General features: G+C 36.1%; 1 protein-coding gene across 1 annotated transcript in view; it reads right to left on the reverse strand.

Moving 5' to 3' along the window:
- Positions 1-459, reverse strand: part of scn12aa (sodium channel, voltage gated, type XII, alpha a) — a 54,672-nt gene extending 54,213 nt beyond the window's left edge. Inside the window, exon 1 of the mRNA XM_056744278.1 lies at positions 390-459. The gene's annotated coding sequence lies outside the window, so the exon portion shown is untranslated. The remainder of the gene's footprint in view (positions 1-389) is intronic.
- Positions 460-6,345: the final 5,886 nt, after the last annotated feature.

The following is a 6,345-nucleotide window of genomic DNA, read 5'->3' on the forward strand; positions in this document are numbered from 1 at the left end:
CACAAACAAACACAGAAACGAGCTGCAAATACTCGCAACACTAACAAACACAGAAACGCGCTGCAAACTGCACGGACGACAACGGAAGTGTTTACGGGGGACCCCAAAAACTGATACACCTGATTGGGACGCGCTTCATTTTGACTGTTCAAATTCGTTAGTGGAGTGTTCAACCACACTGACTATGTCGGCTAGAATAAGTTCCATCCATCCATCAATTTTCTACCGCTTATCCGAACTACCTCGGGTCACGGGGAGCCTGCGCCTATCTCACTAGTCATCGGGCATCAAGGCAGGATACACCCTGGATGGAGTGCCAACCCATCGCAGGGCACACACACTCACTCATTCACTCTAGCACTCACACCCTACGGACAATTTTTACCTACCATGCATGTCTTTGGACCAGGGGAGGAAACCGGAGTACCCGGAGGAAACCCCCAAGGCACGGGGGGACCATGCAAACTCCACACACACAAGTCGGAGGCGGGAATCGAACCCACAACCCTGGAGGTGTGAGGCGAACGTGCTAACCGCTAACCACTAAGCCACCGTGCCCCCCCCCTAGAATAAGTTTTTAATCCTTTTTTTAAACCTTTAAACTTTTTTATAGTGACACTTGTATAAGTAAGTCGAGCAGTTACTACGTCTCATCGTTTTTGTTAAACTGTTCAAATCGACAGGATAATAATATCCTACGGACGTACGTTAAGAATGTAAAAAATAAAGTTACAAAGCAACTACCTTCAATGTGGCTGACAACTCCACTAACGAATTTGAACAGTCAAAGTGAACTATTGTTGACGCTTTTATTATTTGTAATTGACACGTATCTTTTGAATATTAACTTATTTTTTTTTACTTATTTTCTACATGAGAGGTTTTGATAGCTTTGTACATGTTGTCAATGTATTATTGGATGTATTTATGTGCGATGTAACCTTCTGTTACTTACATGGAGCATAGAAATGTGCTGCAACTAATTCAAGCATGTTTTAATGTTTTATCATTTGAATTTTTTTACAGTTTTTTTAAAGGTTTGACATCCAAACTTGAGTGGCATTGAATTAGCAATATTAAATGAATAAGATAACCTAAAAATATAAATTCTGTTATTTTAGCAAATATATTTTTGTATATTTTCTGAATGTTATACTTTTTGTTTTCAGTGTTTTGCCTTTACGCTTGTTTGTTTTCTTTAAAAATGAATCTGGCACTGCATACTACATTTTCTTGACTCTGTGACAAACTGCATGTTATATTTGTAGATTCTTCCTCGCTGATGGCCGAGCAGCAGAGGTGGAGCAGACCTCCTGTCAGAAAACATCTCTAAAGCACTGTAAACCATATGACTAGTAAGTAAAACCACAAACACATACATTTCTGTTTAAATGTTTTAGGTTATGATTTTAGTTTAGTTTAGTTGGACAAAAAATACAGTATAAACTGAAATATTGTTAAATATTATCACTATTTAAATAAGATGATTTTTATGTGAATATAGAGCAAAGTGTTATTTATTTCTATGATGTTAGGCTGAATGTTTAGCATCATTAGTCAATTATTCAGTGTTGCATGAATTTTCTTGAGCAGCAAATCAGCGTATTAGAATGATAAATAAACTAAGGAAGGTCACAAAACTCTGGACTATTGGTAGTCCATCACACTGAAGCCATTTTACTCCTAGACTCTCCCAGTTTGAATCTAGATTAAAACACATATTTTAAGTCAAGCATAACACATCTTGTAACCTTGTTCTCCAGTAATGAAATAATAAATGCACATGGTCATCATTTGCTTGAAATAATACAAACAGCAGTTGTGCTAATCCTTCTCCGTTTACTTTCCTGTTCCTCCCTCCGAGGGATGCACATCCTAAAGTAACTAGAGATTATAGTAGCTCCAGTTTGTAGATCCAGGATCACTTGTGAAGACTTACGATGACACCAACACTCATGACGACTTCAGATGATGGCAAATATAGATGGACTTAAAAAACTACCAAATTTGATATATTGTTATTACTGCGTAAATTTGCAGATTTTTCAACCCACTTTGTATTGTTACAATATTGGCAATATATGTGAACAGACAATGTTTACTCTATTCAGAGCTACTCGTATTGATATATTCCCATTTATTTGTCCACAGAACTCTGCTAGATAATATTTTGCATCATCCACATATTGTTACCCTATAATAATATGTTATTTTTAATAGAACATGACTTGTATTATCTTAGAGCTACATATGAACTTTATTTGCTGCCAAATGTTCCTCAGTGTGTCATAGTCCCCTTTGGCTGATTAACTTCTGATTGATTGTAACATTGAAACATGCATTTTCTGTAAAGCTTCTTTGAAATTGTTTACATTTTAAAAATGGCTAAACCCTTAAGACAGTTAACCTGGGACTTCCTATGGTAAAACCATCATGTCATGTTGCCATCAAATCATGTTTTTTTTTCAAACTAAAGTTTTGATATAAAGGAGTGCTGTGGTAGCCTATAGTTTTTGAAAACCATGGGAACAGATAATAATATAGATTACTATGCAAGTAAGACCTGGTTATTTTTGGATATGGTTTTACTACAATTATCCAAGTTATTATTGGTTTATTTTGTGTTTATTATGTTCTTACTGGAAACATGGATAACTATATACCTATGGATACAAATTAATGAATGAATGCTTCTATTTGTGTAACTTTGGATAAAAGCATTTGATAAATGTAATGCATTTGTGTAGTTGATCTGTTAAAATAATAAATTTGCCATTGCTATTGAACATGTTTGACCCATTATTTTGTCAAAGGACATTTTGGTTAGCTTGATTTAACAATTATGAACCGTGGGCCGACCGCGGAACGCCAGTAAACATTATTGATAAACCAGCGTCTCAGCAGCGGACCGCCAGTAGACCGCCAACTTTGCCACCGCTGGCCTTATGTTAGCTGGGATAAGATTTCTGCGCCGTTCCGATCGGATCCAATATTGAAGGCACAGCACTGCTTTTAAATGTTAAACTCTCCACAAGTTCAGTGTCGACCTGTGCCTTGTTCACGAAAGAATCCTCGGAGAAATGAAACAAGAAAACGACCTATGTATTTCCACGTGAGCCGGAACGTCTTTAAAAATAAGCTTTAACCACGCATTCCTAAAATCCGAATCAGAAGCAAGGACATGCAACGACTGTTTTCTAGCACAACCAGGGGTGTCACAATATTTAGCTACCTTTAACGGCATGTTTGTTTATTGCTTGCTTGCTCTATCTGGTTCCGCGCCACTGGTTCTATAATGCGCGAACCAGTTGCGGGGCTAGAGAAGTAGTTGTTGATATTTTTCTGTGGAGGTGGTGTTCAACCTATCAAGTCGTCATAGATAGGTTTTCTTAGCATTCCAGAGACTGGCGATCGCTGGGCATGGTGTCAATAACAGATGTTATCTCAGTGAGGACGTTTTCAGTTCTGACATTTAGGTGATATTCGTGTGTACACGATTTCCTCTTATAAAACAAAAGCTTGGGTTAAAATTGTGATTTTAATTCATCCCACATTTAATTTAAACTTGAATTTACTGAATTAAAACCATTAGGTTAAGATTGCTAGTTTCATTCATGCTCTACCAGCTGAGATACAGGAAAGCTTTAGCTATTCACATTGGTTTAAAAACCATTGCATCTAGGAGATGTCCGCTAATATTAAGAAGACAACATGTGTGTCTTTTTTGTCTGTCAATGTAGATTTAAATGACTGTCACATTCTTTCAAATGTAATGTCATCAACATGGATAGGATTTGGTTAATCGTTTTAAACTGTATATTCTCTCTCTCTCTCTCTCTCTCTCTCTCTCTCTATCTATCTAGCCAATATGGGAGACTGAAGTTTTATTTACATTTAAGGGACAGTTCACCCAAAAATGAAAATTCTGTCATCTTTACACACCTTCGAGTTACTCAAAATCTGTATAGATTTCTTCTTCTGATGAACACAGAGAACGATATTTGGACTTTGACTACCATAAAGGAAAAAATATTTTTTCATTTATTTGTTCTGTTGAACACAAAAGACGATATTTTGAAGAATGTTGGACAGCAGTTCTGGGGCACTTTTGACAAACATTGTCATTTTCATGGGGGGCAAAATCTTTTCATTAGAACAAAGACATTTATAAAGATTTGGAACAACTCGAAGGTGAGGGTATGATGACAGAATTAAAATTTTTGGGTGAAGCATCCCTTGAACAGACATAGGCCTACATGTAAATGATAGTCCAGCAAGAGGTAGTTTAACAGATTTTCCTTTTATGGATTATAGGGATGATATGACTAATTCATTTTATGATGTACTATGTCACAGTTGCATTTATTCATAAGAAAAGCTAATTTTATGGAGTTTTAGGAGGCACTTCGGATGATATATTGCAGCTTATTATGCACATAGCCTATCTCTCTGTATACAATATACAAGACCGATGTTTTATTTTCATTAACAGACATACACTTCATGTCTGTTAAAGTTTTATACTTCTAAAGTGTGTTGGAGAAATGCTGAACAAAAAAAATTCAGACAAGCACACACCGGTCCAACTTTGATTTCGCAAAGATACTTCAACCTTGTTTTTCAGCAAGAAATGCTGCATAAATTGATTCATGATTTAAAATAATAAGAACAACAGAGAATGGTTGTATTGAAGAAAAGAATTGGATCCCTGCTTAAACTCAAAGCTCAGTGTCTTTGTTGTCAGGAAGCTGCTAATGAAACCAACAGATCCATTTGGGGACCATTAAATGGGAGGAGTCATGAATACTGCTCAGCCATTTTGCATCATGTCTATGCTGCCTGCAGGCCATCTGATTGACTGCTTAGCTCCAACAGAAAAGTCATAGAAACAATTGAAGCAAACACATCACATTTCATCTCCTCTTGCGCTCTGCGCAGGTGATGTTTTCTGTCTTAGAAAACTATCTAGAATTTATTTTTGGTTCGCCAAAGAAAATATACGTCAAGTTAAGAACCACAGCCAAAATGTTTCTTGATAACAAGAGGCTTCTCGACTGCAAAGAAATATTTGAATAATGGTACTTTAACAGTTCTTCACATAGTTCCGAACGCAGGTTTCTTTTACAATAAACTTAACTGCATGGAGAATTAGGCACTAACAATGAAAATAAACAAAAAAAATTGTTGTCACCAACTGGAGAATAATATATTCTAAAAGAAAATAAAAATAAATAAATTTCCTTACACGTAAACTCCAATAATCGCAGCACTGCGTCCACGTATGTTCCATTTATTGCGCTGATAAAAATCCCAAATGCCAAACTGATCCATGGTGGATATCCCCAATCCAAGATTGAATTATTCAAGGACTTTTCAGATAGGCACTGCTGAAGGTAAATAGTTTTTCACGAAACTAGCGGTGCCAAGCAGATACCATGTCAAACGTAACTCAGCATTCATATCAGAAGAGGTCTCCAAACGTTGTACGTAATATATCAAGGTTTGTGTGCACTTTTTGCTTATTTGCGAATTTTTCATCTTCTTTCGCGCACAGCATCAGTTTGCGCGTCTCTCCGAGCGCAGAAGATGATGCGCTGCTCAACATGCGCGCGCCCTTGAACTGCGCAATAGGATTACGCACCTCAGTACCAAACATTTGTGCTATGAAAACTTGTTTCAAAGCAATATGTTTAAGGAATGCAAATATGGCTAATTTATTCTTGTTATGCATCGTATTGATTCCATCATGTGTTTATTGTCGTGTTTTTTGGGGTTCACTCTGGGATATATTAAACTTTACAGATTTGTGTTTCCAATCTGTCCTATGATGACTAACAAATGAAGGGGGATAAAGTACATATTTACGATTGCCCTCAACCTTTATATTTCCAAATAATAGTACAGAGAATTTGATTTTTTTATTTAAACATTCCAAATTATGTCCAAATTATGTAAACATGCACTTTTCGCAAACACTTATTGATTTATGCTATAGCCTTAATGATTAATACTATTGCGTGCCTGTTTTAATATAAAAATTATAGACTGAATTGCCTTAAAGTAACAAAATTGTTTCCTGTTGATTTTGATTGTATATAAAAGTGCTCCCTCTGCTGGTCTAAATTAAACCCTGTTTCTCTGCACACTGACATTACTGAAATGTATTGCCCCTTGCGTTTACTTTTTTAATTTCACATGTGGTACAAAAAAAAATCCTAAAACATTATTGTCGAGCTGTATGGTTCTACGGAAAAGTGTCCTTAATACCAGGCATATTATATTATCTAAAGGTGAAAACATTTGATTTTAAAAGTTATCTGTGGAACAAAAACGTGTTCTAATTGT

This window comes from Triplophysa dalaica, chromosome 3, assembly GCF_015846415.1.
Source record: "Triplophysa dalaica isolate WHDGS20190420 chromosome 3, ASM1584641v1, whole genome shotgun sequence".
In the NCBI taxonomy this organism is placed as follows: domain Eukaryota; kingdom Metazoa; phylum Chordata; class Actinopteri; order Cypriniformes; family Nemacheilidae; genus Triplophysa; species Triplophysa dalaica.